This window comes from Tamandua tetradactyla, chromosome 7, assembly GCF_023851605.1.
Source record: "Tamandua tetradactyla isolate mTamTet1 chromosome 7, mTamTet1.pri, whole genome shotgun sequence".
NCBI classification, from domain to species: domain Eukaryota; kingdom Metazoa; phylum Chordata; class Mammalia; order Pilosa; family Myrmecophagidae; genus Tamandua; species Tamandua tetradactyla.
The window spans coordinates 151593110-151610009 of record NC_135333.1 but is presented as its reverse complement, the minus strand read 5'-3'; the positions used below and the strand labels follow the sequence as shown (position 1 = coordinate 151610009).

At 38.2% G+C, this 16900-nt stretch overlaps 1 protein-coding gene across 1 annotated transcript in view; it reads right to left on the bottom strand.

Annotated features, from left to right (window-relative positions):
• The window catches only part of METTL25 (methyltransferase like 25), a 134920-nt gene that overhangs the window by 61393 nt on the left and 56627 nt on the right, over positions 1 to 16900 (bottom strand). The gene's annotated exons all lie outside the window — the stretch shown is intronic.

The window sequence follows — 16900 nt, the reverse complement described above, 5'->3', positions numbered from 1 at the left end:
AAACCAATCACAAGTAAAGAGATTGAATTAGTCATTCAAAAGCTTCCTAAAAAGAAAAGTCCAGGACCAGACGGCTTCACATGTGAATTCTATCAAACATTCCAGAAAGAATTAGTACCAACTCCCCTCAAACTCTTCAAAAAAATCGAAGTGGAGGGAAAACTACCTAATTCATTCTATGACGCCAACATCACCCTCATACCAAAACCAGGCAAAGATATTACAAAAAAAGAAAACTACAGACCAATCTCTCTAAGGAATATAGATGCAAAAATCCTCAACAAAATTCTAGCAAATCGAATCCAGCAACACATTAAAAGAATTATACATCATGACCAAGTAGGATTCATCCCAGGTATGCAAGGATGGTTCAACATAAGAAAATCAATTAATGTAATACACCATATCAGCAAATCAAAGCAGAAAAACACATGATCTTCTCAATCGATGCAGAGAAGGCATTTGACAAGATTCAACTTCCTTTCCTGTTGAAAACACTTCAAAGGATAGGAATACAAGGGAACCTCCTTAAAATGATAGAGGGAATATATGAAAAACCCACAGCTAATATCATCCTCAATGGGGAAAATTTGAAAACTTTCCCCCTAAGATCAGGAACAAGACAAGGATGTCCATTATCACCACTGTTATTCAACATCGTGTTGGAGGTTCTAGCCAGAGCAATTAGACAAGAAAAAGAAATACAAGGCATCAAAATTGGAAAGGAAGAAGTAAAACTATCACTGTTTGCAGACGATATGATACTATACGTCGAAAACCCGGAAAAATCCACAACAAAACTACTAGAGCTAATAAATGAGTACAGCAAAGTAGCAGGTTACAAGATCAACATTCAAAAATCTGTAGCATTTCTACACACTAGCAATGAACAAGCGGAGGGGGAAATCAAGAAACGAATCCCATTTACAATTGCAACTAAAAGAATAAAATACCTAGGAATAAATTTAACTAAAGAGACAAAAAACCTATATAAAGAAAACTACAAAAAACTGCTAAAAGAAATCACAGAAGACCTAAAGAGATGGAAGGGCATACCGTGTTCATGGATTGGAAGACTAAATATAGTTAAGATGTCGATCCTACCTAAATTGATCTACAGATTCAATGCAATACCAATCAAAATCCCAACAACTTATATTTCAGAAATAGAAAAACCAATAAGCAAATTCATCTGGAAGGGCAGGGTGCCCCGAATTGCTAAAAACATCTTGAGGAAAAAAAATGAAGCTGGAGGTCTCGCGCTGCCGGACTTTAAGGCATATTATGAAGTCACGGTGGTCAAAACAGCATGGTATTGGCATAAAGATAGATATATCGACCAATGGAATCAAATAGAGTGCTCAGATATAGACCCTCTCATCTATGCACATTTGATCTTTGATAAGGCAGTCAAGCCAACTCACCTGGGACAGAACAGTCTCTTCAATAAATGGTGCCTAGAGAACTGGATATCCATATGCAAAAGAATGAAAGAAGACCCATCTCTCACACCCTATACAAAAGTTAACTCAAAATGGATCAAAGATCTAAACATTAGGTCTAAGACCATAAAACAGTTAGAGGAAAATGTAGGGAGATATCTTATGAAAATTACAATTGGAGGCGGTTTTATGGACCTTAAACCTAAAGCAAGAGCACTGAAGAAGGAAATAAATAAATGGGAGCTCCTCAAAATTAAACACTTTTGTGCATCAAAGAACTTCATCAAGAAAGTAGAAAGACAGCCTATACAATGGGAGGCAATATTTGGAAACGACATATCAGAAAAAGGTCTAGTATCCAGAATTTATAAAGAGATTGTTCAACTCAACAACAAAAAGACAGCCAACCCAATTACAAAATGGGAAAAAGACTTGAACAGACACCTACCAGAAGAGGAAATACAAATGGCCAAAAGGCACATGAAGAGATGCTCAATGTCCCTGGCCATTAGAGAAATGCAAATCAAAACCACAATGAGATATCATCTCACACCCACCAGAATGGCCATTATCAACAAAACAGAAAATGACAAGTGCTGGAGAGGATGCGGAGAAAGAAGCACACTTATCCACTGTTGGTGGGAATGTCAAATGGTGCAACCACTGCGGAAGGCAGTTTGGCGGTTCCTCAAAAAGCTGAATATAGAATTGCCATACGACCCAGAAATACCATTGCTGGGTATCTACTCAAAGGACTTAAGGGCAAAGACACAAACGGACATTTGCACACCAATGTTTATAGCAGCGTTATTTACAGTTGCAAAGAGATGGAAACAGCCAAAATGTCCATCAACAGAAGAGTGGCTAAACAAACTGTGGTATATACATAGGATGGAATATTATGCAGCTTTAAGACAGAATAAACTTATGGAGCATGTAATAACATGGATGGACCTAGAGAACATTATGCTGAGTGAGTCCAGCCAAAAACTAAAGGACAAATACTGTATGGTCCCACTGATGTGAACCGACATTCAAGAATAAACTTGGGGGCGGGCCGCGGTGGCTCAGCGGGCAAGAGTGCTTGCCTGCCATGCCGGAGGACCCCGGTTCGATTCCCGGCCCCAGCCCATGTAAAAAAAACAAACAAACAAAACAAAATATAATAAAAAATAAGAAAATGTTTAAAGATGTTTCCCTTTCTTCCTCCCTTCCTTCCTTCCATCCTTCCTTCCTTCTCTGTCTTTCCTTCCCTTCCTCCCTTTCTCTTTAAAAAAAAAAAAAAAAAAAAAAAAAAAAAAAAAGAATAAACTTGGAATATGTCATTGGCAAGAGTCCAGCAGGAGTTAGAAACAGGGTAAGATAACGGGTAATTGGAGCTGAAGGGATACAGACTGTGCAACAGGACTAGATACAAAAACTCAAAAATGGACAGCACAATAATTCTTAATTGTAAAGTAATCATGTTAAAACACTGAATGAAGCTGCATCTGAGCTATAGGTTTTTTTTTTTACTATTATTATTACTTTATTTTTTTTCTCTATATTAACATTCTATATCTTTTTCTGTTGTGCTGCTAGTTCTTCTAAACCGATGCAAATGTACTAAGAAACGATGATCATGCATCTATGTGATGATGTTAAGAATTACTGATTGCATATGTAGAATGGTATGATTTCTAAATGTTGGGTTAATTTCTTTTTTTCCGTTAATTAATAAAAAAAAAGTGAGGGAGAGATTAAAATTTAGACACACAAACAAATGCTGAGAAAATTAGTTAATAAAAGATTGGCTCTTCAAGAAATACTAAAGGGAGTCCTGTCAGCTGAATGAAAAAGGACAGGAGAGGCGGCTCTGGAGGAGGGCACTGAATTGAAGAGTACAGTAAGGTTAACTTAAAGAATAAAAGGAGAAAGAGGGAAAAGAATATATAGATATGACAAATAAAATCCTAAGGATAAGACAGTAGATTCAAGAAATGCCTTTACAGTAATGAACGTTAATGGACTAATTCACCAATTAAAAGACATTGCCAGATGGATTAAGAAATCTGATTCATCTGTACGCTGTTCACAGAAGACTCATCTTAGACCCAAAGATACAAAAAGATTATAAGTAAAAGGTTGGAAAAAGATGTTCCATGTAAGCTGTAACCAAAAGAAAGCAGGAGTAGCTATACATATCAGACAAAATAGATTTTATATGTAAAGAAGTCAAAAAAGACACTACATATTAAGAAAAGGCACAATTTACCAAGAAGAAATAACAATCATAAATGTTTATGTTCCCAATCAAAGACCTCCACAGTATATGAGACAAACTTTGGCAAAACTGAAGGGAATGATAAAGACATTTCAACAATAATAGTGGTAGACTTCAATACATCACTCTCCTCCATAGACAGAACAATCAGACAGAGGATCAACAAAGAAAGAGAGAACTTAAACTCATCCTCAAGACTTAGTAATAGGAGATAGCTTCCTAAACTTTACACCCAAAGCATGAGCAATAAAAGAAAAAAAATAGATAAATGGGAATACCTCAAAAATCAAATGTTTTTGTGCCTCAAAAGACTATCAAAAAGGTAAAGAGGTGGCCAACTCAATAGGAGAAAATATTTGGAAATCACATATCTGATAAAGGTTTGATATCCTGTATACATAAAGAAATCGTACAACTCAACAACAAAAGAGCAAACAATTCCATTATAAAATAGGCTACAGAGATGAATAGACATTTTTCCAAAGAGCAAATACAGATGGCTAAAGCACATGAAGATATGCTCATCTTCATTAACTATAAGGGAAATGCAGATCAGGACTACATGAATAAGAGGGAGGGGTAAGGGGTATAGGACGCATGCGTTTTTTTCTTTTTTCTCAGTATTTCTTTTTCTGGAATGATACAAATGTTCTAAAAATGATCATGGTGATTGTCATGGTTAGGGACAAGTGTCAACTTGGCCAAGTTGTGGTAGCTGTTTATCTGATTGGGCAAGTACTGGCCTGTCTGTTGCAATGAGAACATTTCATAGGATTAGGTCATGATCATGTCAGCTGCATCCACAGCTGATTCCATTTGTAATCAGCCAAGGGGAGTGTCTCCTACAATTAGTGATGCTAAATCTAATCATGGGAAGCCTTTTAAGGAGGACTCAGAGGAGACTGGCCCCATTCCTGCTTTGGCTGGTGAGCCTCTCCTGCGGAGTTCATCCAGACCCTCCATCAGAGTCATCGGCTTCACAGCTTGCCCTGTGGATTTTGGACTCTGCGTTCCTGCAGTCACATGAGACACTTTTATAAATTTTATATTTGCAAGTGTTTCCTGTTGGTTCTGTTTCTCTAGAGAACCCTAACTAATACAGTGATGAATAAATATGTGGTGATATTGTGAGCCACTGATTGTACACTATGTATGGACTGTATGTGTGTGAAGATTTGCCAATAAACATATAAAAAAATTTAAAAAGTAAAAAAAAAAGACTACAATGAGATACTACCCCACATCTATAAGAATGGCTTATTAAACAGGAAAATACGAATGTTGGAGAGGATGTACAGAAATTGGGACATTTCTGCACTGCTGGTGGGAACATATAATGGTACAGCCACTATGGAAGACAGTTTGGCTGTATTAGTAAACTAAATACTGAGTTCCCCTATGACTTACCTGACAATACTCAGAAGAGTTGAAAGCAGTGGCAGAAACAAGACATTTGCACACACTGATGTTCAAAGTCGCATTATTTTTTTTTTATGCTGTATGGTTGAGATCACATTTCATTCTTTTACCATGTGGCTATCCTGTTACTGCAGCACCATTTGTTGAATTTTTTGGGGGGGTAGTGCATAGGATGGGAATTGAACCCTGGTCTACTGTATGGCAGGCAAGAATTCTACCCCTGAACTACTTTCGCACCCCTCATGGCAGCATTATTTCCAGCCAAAAGATGGAAACAATGTAAGTGTCCATCAACAGGTGAGAGGATAAACAATATGTGGTATATACATATGATGAAACATCGTGCAGAAGTAAGATGAACTGATGTCCCGAAGCATACAACAATGTGAATGAACCTTGAGGATATAATGCTGAGTGAAATAAGCCAGACACAAAAGACAGAAACTGTTTGATTTCACTTTTATGATCTTCGTAAGGTAAAATCAGAGACTTATAAAACAGAACATAGGGGACCTAGAGACACATGGAAGCTAAAGAATGGTGAATGGTTAGCTAAAGAGGTTGAACTTATATGTAAGGGAATGGACAGAAGTGAAAACAGTTCATTAGTGGGTTTAAAAGCCATGTATCCCACCAATTAACACTACAAATATAAATAAGTTCTTACATGAACTACTTCAAAGGTATGAATCTTCTACAAAGATTTTATAATATTGGGGTATAGGGAGAACATTACTATTGCATGATATGGACTACATTTAACAGGAAGACACTACCAGTACCAGAGAAATACCAGGGGTAAATAACTGGAGGGGAGGAATAAGAGTTAAGGGATAGTTTGGATTTTCTATTTGGTAAGGATGTGTTTATTTGTTATTTCTCTCTTGAGAGCAATGAAAATTGTCTAAAATTGATAGTGCTGATGATTATACCACTAAGTGAAATTAATATGAGACATGGGCTTTTGACTTTGGACATTATACATGATGCCCAATGGATGCAGGTGGCTGAAGGATATATTGACTGGGAAGTAGAATGGCAAACTATGGTGTGCACATATAATCAAATATTGTGCTACTACAGAAAGGAAGGAAGTCGTGAGGCATGCAATGATGTGAATGAACCTGGTGGTCATTATGTGATATAAAACAAGCCAGAAACGAAAGAGCAAATGTTGTATGGTCTCATTTAGAAAACACTTATAAGAAAATTGGGGCCTAGATTGCAAACTTTTATAGCAATTAAATTTATCCTGGAGCTGTAATTGTTATTTCAAGATTCTGAGAAGCTGTGCTATATATGTATAACCTGGTAGTTCCTGGAACTGGGTAGTGTGTGACACCTAAGACTCAGAGTAGTTCTGCAGATCTGAAAGCACTGCCACATACAACAACTATTAAAGAAATTGAAAAAGAGATCAGGCTTCAGTTAGAGATAAGACCGAAGCCGATTAGATCAGGACTAAGGTAAATCAGAATACAGGGGTAAGGAGAACATTGTCTGCATTTTAGAAATTCACCTACTCTATGACCCCAAAAGAAGAGAGGTTTATTTTGTCCAAAACTTGTATTTTCTGTAGCACATAATCTAACACAATCTGTCTGGATAGATTATTTAAAGAGCCCAAAGCACGGAGCCCAGAATGGGAATTAGGGTTTGTAATTCTGTACAGTTTAATGTAATGCCTGGATACATCCCAGAGTATGTTGAGCAGATAATTAAAAAGTATTGGCAAAGTACCCTGAGCGATGGGTGAAAAAATATGGACCTATTAAACGTTACCACTGGAGAAACCCCTGATACTTTCTCAAACATTACGGATTCCCAAGTCAATAGGCCAAGCCCTTGCTCTTGAGGCTGGCTCTTGCGAATTTACTTATGGAGTGGAGAAGCTGGGTCTACCTATAGTTATGACTAAGAGTTACTTCCAGGAACCTCCTCTGTAGCTCAGATGTGGTCTCTCTCTCTCTCTAAGCCTGACTCTGCAAGTAAAATTATTACCCTCCCCACTATGTGGGACATGACATCCAGGGGTGAAAGTCTCCCTGGCAACATGGGATATGATTCCCCGGAATGAGCCTGGCCCTGCCACTGTGGGATCAACAATGAAGAATTGTAATAAATAAAGTGTTAGTTGCTGAGAAAGTTCAAATAGAGTTGAGAGACTACTCTGAAGGCTAGTATTACACAAGCTTCAGCTAGATACTGCTATTTACCATAGTTTGCCAAACCCCAACCAAAACCATTCCTGCCAACCCTAAAGAACACCTAAGCCTATATCTGAGATTCTACAAAGGTCCCATGCATTATGACTACTTTCCAGGAACGACAACCTCCTGACGGGTTCCTAGGCCAGATAAATGCTGAAACTCAGAAAGGGGCAGCCTCTTCAGACCATCATGGAGTTCATCTACCTATCCCATATTATCAACAGCCCTTTCCAACATGAAAAAGTTACAATGTGCATAGCCCAAATATCTCTAAAGATTGGGAGAAAGATCAAAGGAGAAGGTGGAGTAATAATAGAGAAGACAGGATTTAACAAATGAGTATGACTGCTGAATCATTATATTGATATTTCTTTTAGTCTCCGGTATCTTGGAGTGCTTAGAATGAAAACCTAAAATTGTGGAACAGTAAGCTATGCCAAATTCTGAAATTGTTCCAATGTGCTTTGAAATTATTTTTTTGTTTAGATGTTATTTTTCACCATAAAATAGAAAAAAACCCACAAAAACAGGAAAACTCTAAATATACTCTGTACTATGAAGGGTCAAAAAATTTTTTTTTTGTTTTGCATGCTGTATGGCCGGGGCCACATTTCATTCTTTTACTATGTGAGTACCCCCTTATTGTACCACCATTTGTTGAAGTTTTTGTTTGTTTGTTTTGGTGGGGGGAGTACATATGCCAGAATCAAACCCAGGTCACCCACATGACAGGTGGGAATTCTACCACTGAATTACCCTTGCACCCCCTCAAATAACTTTTTTATTAAAACTGAAAAGGTTTAAATTTCAAACATCATAATCCAGTGAAAGAAGTTTCTTTCAGGTATTAATTTAAGATTATAACAGATATTTAAGCTCTTTGAGGGAAAATTAAAACCCCCACTGATAATCAGATGGAAAATATGGACTCTCTTACCCCAGGATAGAAATATCAGTGTTAGTATTTATAAAGTGTGCTTAATTTGTGAGAGGCGCTATTATAGGTATTTTATATGAATAGCTTTAGTCTGCTTTCCCCCCAGAAATTCTATAGTCAGTGTCCTATTACTATACTGTGTTTCAGAAAAAGAAACTGAGATACAAACAGGTTAAATAAATTGCCTAGGTTACAAATCTACTACATAGGAGAGCTGGAATTTAAATCTAGGTAGTCAGACACTGGAGCTCATGCTCTTAACCCCTGAACTATGTAAATGCACATTCACAACTTCCCTTCCAATGGCACAGAACTCACGGAGTTCTTGAAGCCTATTCCCAGGTCTAGGGACTCTGGGCTAGTACTACTATTTCAAAAATGACTTTAAATAGCCAATTTGAGTTTTATTGAGTGCAAAATTGAAGGTTTTAAGATTTAGCTGAGACATGATTATTACTAAATGAAAGGGTACTATAAGAATTGTATTTTTGGTCCGCCGGCCCGCCGCGCGGCGCCCACGCCCCACAGCAGCCGGCCCGCCCGCCCTCCTCTCCCCTCTTTGTCCGCCCGCCCGCCGTGGGGTGCCCACGCCCCGCAGCAGCTGACCCGCCTGCCCTCCTCTCCCCTCTTTGTCCTCCTGCTCCAGCGGCTCTCCAACCACCACGGTGCCCTCTTCCGCCTTCACCGGCTCCTCCGCCACCAGCCTCGACAGCCTTGCCACCCTCACCTTTCTTCCTCCAGAACATCTACTGGGGGAGTGGAGAAAATACAGAGCAGCTCCGGGAGCCACGACGGAGATCAAAGGGACAGCGTACCCCATCCTGGAACAGCTGACTGTTTGGGAGAACCAGCTCCGGTGAGATCACCGAGGGACGCGGGCTTTTCTGGGCGGGACAGCAAGCGGCCGGAGTCCCTCCCTTCCTCCTTCTCAGGCCAGCTGGCAGAACTGGGCAGGCGGGCCCCTTGGGCCGCGGCGGCTGGTGTCCCCACCACGCGAGGCCCCCCGGACCAACTGAGAGAGTTGGGTCGGAAATCCCCAGACTGCGGAGAACGGTGACCAGGGGGTCCCTTCCAAACACGTGACTCCCCGGTCCGGCTGGGAACAGTGCACTCTCCCGGGCTGCGACAGCTGGCGCCCTTCCGCCACGCTTGGTGCCCCGGGCCGACTAGGAAATTCGGTTGGGCGCTCTCACGTGCTGTGGCGGCCGGCGACCCTCCCCGCGTTCGGAACCCCGGGCCGGCAGGCACTCTTCCAAGACGCTTCGGCGGCTGAACCTCCCCTACTGCGAGAGTTTTCCAGAGTTAAAGGACCCACAACAACATTTACTGGTGGATCCCGTAGACAAACGTGTGCCACGAGCGCCACCTACTGGGCAGGATAAGAAAAACAGAACCCAGAGATTTCACAGAAAAATCTTTCAACCTGTGGGGTCAAACACTCAGGGAAATCTGACTAGATGCCCAGACGCCAACAGAAGATAACGGATCACGCTCAGAAAATTGAAAATATGGCCCAGTCAAAGGAACAAACCAATAGTTCAAATGAGATACAGGAGCTGAAACAACAAATGCTGAATATACGAACAGAAATGGAAAACCTCTTCAAAAACGAAATCGATAAATTCAGGGAGGACATGAAGAAGACATGGGCTGATCAAAAAGAAGAAATAGAAAAACTGAAAAAACAAATCACAGAGCTTATGGAAGTGAAGGATAAAGTAGAAAAGATGGAAAAAACAATGGGTACCTACAATGATAGATTTAAAGAGACAGAAGATAGAATTAGTGATTTGGAGGATGGAACATCTTAATTACAAAAAGAAACAGAAACTATCAGGAAAAGAATGGAAAAATTCAAACAGGGTATCAGGGAACTCAAGGACAATATGAACCGCACAAATATACGTGTTGTGGGTGTCCCAGAAGGAGAAGAGAAGGGAAAAGGAGGAGAAAAACTAATGGAAGAAATTATCACTGAAAATTTACCAAATCTTATGAAAGACCTAAAATTACAGATCTAAGAAGTGCAGTGCACCCCAAAAAGATTAGACCCAAATAGGAGTTCCCCAAGACACTTATTAGTTAGAATGTCAGAGGTCAAGAGAAAGAGAGGACCTTGAAAGCAGTGAGAGAGAAGCAATCCATCACGTACAAGGGAAACCCAATAAGACTACGTGTAGATTTCTCAGCAGAAACCATGGAAGCTAGAAGACAGTGGGATGATATATTTAAGTTACTAAAAGAGAAAAACTGCCAATCAAGACTCCTATATCCAGCAAAATTGTCCTTCAAAAATGAGGGAGAAATTAAAACATTCTCAGACAAAAAGTCACTGAGAGAATTTGTGACCAAGAGACCAGCTCTGCAAGAAATACTAAAGGGAGCACTAGAGTCAGATACAAAAAGACAGAAGAGAGAGGCATGGAGAAGAGTGTAGAAAGAAGGAAAATCAGATATGATATATATAATACAAAAGGCAAAATGGTAGAGGAAAATATTATCCAATCATTAATAACTCTAAATGTTAATGGACTGAATTCCCCAATCAAAAGACATAGACTGGCAGAATGGATTAAAAAACAGGATCCTTCTATATGCTGTCTACAGGAAACACATCTTAGACCCAAAGATAAACACAGGTTGAAAGTGAAAGGTTGGGAAAAGATATTTCATGCAAATAACAACCAGAAAAGAGCAGGAGTGGCTATACTAATATCCAACAAATTAGACTTCAAATGTAAAACAGTTAAAAGAGACAAAGCAGGACATTATATACTAATAAAAGGAACAATTAAGCAAGAAGACATAACAATCATAAATATTTACACACCGAACCAGAATGCCCCAAAATACATGAGGAATACACTGCAAACACTGAAAAGGGAAACAGACACAAATACCATAATAGTTGGAGACTTCAACTCATCACTCTCATCAATGGACAGAACATCTAGACAGAGGATCAATAAAGAAATAGAGAATCTGAATATTACTATAAATGAGCTAGACTTAACAGACATTTATAGGATATTACATCCCACAACAGCAGGATACACCTTCTTCTCAAGTGCTCATGGATCATTCTCAAAGATAGACCATATGCTGGGTCACAAAGCAAGTCTTAACAAATTTAAAAAGATTGAAATCAAACACAACACTTTCTTGGATCATAAAGGAATGAAGTTGGAAATCAATAATAGGTGGAGTGCCAAAAAATTCACAAATACATGGAGGCTCAACAACACACTCTTAAACAATAAGTGGGTCAAAGAAGAAATTGCAAGAGAAATTAGTAAATACCTCGAGGTGAATGAAAATGAAAACACAACATATAAAAACTTATGGGACACAGCAAAGGCAGTGCTAAGAGGGAAATTTATTGCCCTAAATGCCTATATCAGAAAAGAAGAAAAGGCAAAAATGTAGGAATTAACTGTCCACTTGGAAGAACTGGAGAAAGAACAGCAAACTAACCCCAAAGCAAGCAAAAGGAAAGAAATAAAAAAGATTAGAGCAGAAATAAATGAAACTGAAAACATGAAAACAATAGAGAAAATCAATAAGACCAGAAGTTGGTTCTATGAGAAACTCAATAAGATTGATGGGCCCTTAGCAAGATTGACAAAAAGAAGAAGAGAGAGGATGCAAATAAATAAGATCAGAAATGGAAGAGGAGACATAACTACTGACCTCACAGAAATAAAGGAGGTAATAACAGGATACTATGAACAACTTTACGCTAATAAATACAACAATTTAGAGCAAATGGATGGGTTCCTGGAAAGACATGAACAACCAACTTTGACTCAAGAAGAAATAGATGACCTCAACAAACCAATCACAAGTAAAGAGATTGAATTAGTCATTCAAAAGCTTCCTAAAAAGAAAAGTCCAGGACCAGACGGCTTCACATGTGAATTCTATCAAACATTCCAGAAAGAATTAGTACCAACTCTCCTCAAACTCTTCAAAAAAATCGAAGTGGAGGGAAAACTACCTAATTCATTCTATGACGCCAACATCACCCTCATACCAAAACCAGGCAAAGATATTACAAAAAAAGAAAACTACAGACCAATCTCTCTAATGAATATAGATGCAAAAATCCTCAATAAAATTCTAGCAAATCGTATCCAACAACACATTAAAAGAATTATACATCATGACCAAGTAGGATTCATCCCAGGTATGCAAGGATGGTTCAACATAAGAAAATCAATTAATGTAATACACAACATCAACAAATCAAAGCAGAAAAATCACATGATCAACTCAATTGATGCAGAGAAGGCATTTGACAAGATTCAACATCCTTTCCTGTTGAAAACACTTCAAAAGATAGGAATACAAGGGACCTTCCTTAAAATGATAGAGGGAATATATGAAAAACCCACAGCTAATATCAACCTCAATGGGGAAAAATTGAAAACCTTCCCGCTAAGATCAGGAACAAGACAAGGATGTCCACTATCACCACTATTATTCAACATTGTCTTGGAAGTTCTAGCCAAAGCAATTAGACAAGAAAAAGAAATACAAGGCATCAAAATTGGAAAGGAAGAAGTAAAACTATCACTGTTTGCAGACGATATGATAATATACATCGAAAACCCGGAAAAATCCACAACAAAACTACTAGAGCTAATAAATGAGTACAGCAAAGCAGCAGGCTACAAGATCAACATTCAAAAATCTGTAGCTTTTCTATACACTAGTAATGAACAAGCTGAGGGGGAAATCAAGAAACGAATCCCATTTACCATCGCAACTAAAAGAATAAAATACCTAGGAATAAATTTAACCAAAGAGACAAAAAACCTATATAAAAAAAACTACAAAAAACTGCTAAAAGAAATTACAGAAGACCTAAATAGATGGAAGGGCATACCGTGTTCATGGATTGGAAGACTAAATATAATTAAGATGTCAATCCTACCTAAACTGATCTACAGATTCAATGCAATACCAATCAAAATCCCAACAACTTATTTTCAGAATTAGAAAAACCAATAAGCAAATTTATCTGGAAGGGCAGGTTGCCCCAAATTGCTAAAAACATCTTGAGGAAAAAAAACGAAGCTGGAGGTCTCGTGATGCCGGACTTTAAGGCATATCATGAAGCCACAGTGGTCAAAACAGCATGGTATTGGCATAAAGTTAGATATATCGACCAATGGAATCAAATAGAGTGCTCAGATATAGACCCTCTCATCTATGGACATTTGATCTTTGATAAGGCAGTCAAGCCAATTCACCTGGGACAGAACAGTCTCTTCAATAAATGGTGACTAGAGAACTGGATATCCATATGTAAAAGAATGAAAGAAGACCCGCATCTCACACCTTATACAAAAGTTAACTCAAAATGGATCAAAGATCTAAACATTAGGTCTAAGACCATAAAACAGTTAGAGGAAAATGTAGGGAGATATCTTATGAAAATTACAATTGGAGGTGGTTTTATGGACCTTAAACCTAAAGCAAGAGCACTGAAGAAGGAAATAAATAAATGGGAGCTCCTCAAAATTAAACACTTTTGTGCATCAAAGAACTTCATCAAGAAAGTAGAAAGACAGCCTACACAATGGGAGATAATATTTGGAAATGACATATCACATAAAGGTCTAGTATCCAGAATATATAAAGAGATTGTTTAACTCAACAACAAAAAGACAGCCAACCCAATTACAAAATGGGAAAAAGACTTGAACAGACACCTACCAGAAGAGGAAATACGGATGGCTAAGAGGCACATGAAGAGATGCTCAATGTCCCTGGCCATTAGAGAAATGCAAATCAAAACCACAATGAGATATCATCTCACACCCACCAGAATGGCCATTATCAACAAAACAGAAAATGAGAGGTGCTGGAGAGGATGCGGAGAAAGAGGCACACTTATCCACTGTTGGTGGGAATGTCAAATGGTGCAACCACTGTGGAAGGCAGTTTGGTGGTTCCTCAAAAAGCTGAATATAGAATAGCCATATGACCCAGAAATACCATTGCTAGGTATCTACTCAAAGGACTTAAGGGCAAAGACACAAACGGACATTTGCACACCAATGTTCATAGCAGCATTATTTACAGTTGCAAAGAGATGGAAACAGCCAAAATGTCCATCAACAGAAGAATGGCTAAATAAACTGTGGTATATACATACGATGGAATATTATGCAGCTTTAAGACAAGATAAACTTATGAAGCATGTAATAACATGGATGGACCTAGAGAATATTATGCTGAGTGAGTCCAGCCAAAAACTAAAGGACAAATACTGTATGGTCCCACTGATGTGAACGGACATTTGAGAATAAACTTGAAATATGTCATTGGTAACGGAGTTCAGCAGGAGTTAGAAACAGGGTAAGATAATGGGTAATTGGAGCTGAAGGGATACAGACTGTGCAACAGGACTAGATACAAAAACTCAAAACTGGACAGCACAATAATACCTAATTGTAAAGTAATCATGTTAAAACACTGAATGAAGCTGCATCTGAGCTATAGGGTTTTTTTGTTTTTTGTTTTTTACTATTATTACTACTTTTATTTCTTTTCTCTATATTAACATTTTATATCTTTTTCTGTTGTGTTGCTAGTTCCTCTAAACCGATGCAAATGTACTAAGAAACGATGATCGTGCATCTATGTGATGATGTTAAGACTTACTGAGTGCATATGTAGAACGGTATGATTTCTAAATGTTGTGTTAATTTCTTTTTTTTTTCTTTCTTTCCGTTAATAAAAAAAAAAAAAAAGAATTGTATTTTTTTTTTCCTTATAACCAGAAGGAGGAATACCCAGATCACATCATAAAGAGTAGGGGGCTAGAGAAATGGAGGTTTGTTATTTTAATCAGAGTGGTGAGGAAAAGTACTAATCACTAAAACAGCTAGTTTCCCTTCCAAATCCATTCTCTCCTTTTTTCTTATAGTAGCAGGGCACTCAGTTTTTAGGTGGGCCTTCTGCTGCTCAAATTGAAGACTAATTCCTCAACTCCCTAACTCCCTTGTAGCTCCAAGTATAGCTATGAGATTAGGTCTTGGCCATTAGGAAAAGCGCAGAAGTATGTGCAAACTCTAGGTCCTATGCTTAAAGGGAGGAGGACACGTTCTTTCTCCAACACCTCCAGCCCGTTAACTCATCCTTCTGTCTGGAATATGGTTGTGGCGGCAAGCCAACTTGAACCATGCACACAAGAACAGGAGAGCCTAGCTGGAGCAACAAAAACAAAAGGATCCTGACTTCCTGGAAGACTGTGGTACATAGTTGTCATACCGGCCCTGATCATCTACTGCTGGACTGAAACAGAACTATTTCTCTGTCTTGTTAAAGTTATTGTTACGTTGGGTCTGAATCTATTTTTTATCTAAATCCTTATTTTAATGTTTCCCAAGCTCTTTGTAGATCATCAACCAGAATATGGCAACAGTTTTACATCACACTGGGATAGATAATGATGACTGTGGTCAGAGGCAATGAAGGAATGAAGGAATCCTACTAAATGAAGGAATCAATATTTCAGAAACATCCATAAAATATCCATGATACACAAGGTGAACAGCTTTGTCCTAATTAACATAGAAGTCTTCTTTGAGAATGTGATATTTGAGCAGAGACTTAAATCAAATAAGGGAGGAGACCATGAGTTCAGTAGGGGAAGACTTCGTTTAAAAAAACAAACACAAAGACAATTGTGCTTCCATAATTAATTGATCTTCAAAAACATAATATTAGATCTTCCTATTTAAAATATTTAACTTGCCCATGATTTCCCATGTTTTTCTAATATCCCAACAAAATACCTACCAAAACAAAACAAAACAAACTTGTAACACTGGGAATGAGGGGATGAAAGTCAACTTATTGCAAAACGTGGAAAGAATCCCAGTACAAAAACAACGGATTTGAAATGAAAGGAACCATCATTGCCCTGCAATTCACTTCGTGCTGCCAGGACTAAAGCGCCTACTTGCCTGAAAATACGTAGAAAGCTCCTCCCCCACTAATATTCTGAAGAAAATTTTGACTGAAAAAAAATGACTACTTATATTAAATTGAAAAGGATACAGTTATTCTGGAAAATACATTACACTGGAAGGTGAATAGTATTTCCAGAAAAAAAAATTAATATAAGAAACCCACAAAGTTACTCCCAAATTCTTGACCCACAGAAATTGTGAGAGATAATAATTATTTTAGTTTTAAGCCATTAAATGTTCATTATATAACAAATACAGTCTAGGAGTAGCAATGAGGAGAAAGGAAGTTAATTACCTCACATAAGGGATGTGGGACAGAAAAACCTACTACTCATTGAGGGGCATGGAAAGTGTGCATCCTTAGGAAAGAGTTAAGTTTTGATTAGAGAAGAAATAAAGGAACTTTCAGAGAGGAGGTTGGGGATATAGGCAATTTCAGTAATGATTATGGATTCCAGAGGATGCAGGAAAAGGATTTTGGAATTGGGAAGAGATGGAAAATGTAGTTAGAACAAAGGACATATAGAGATAAATGGGGATTATATTCCTAGAAATAAGAGATGCACTGTGAAACCTGGATTTCTGGTGGTGACTGATAACAGAAATAAAAATCTGAACAGATTGGTTCTGAGGCTCCCTAGGTA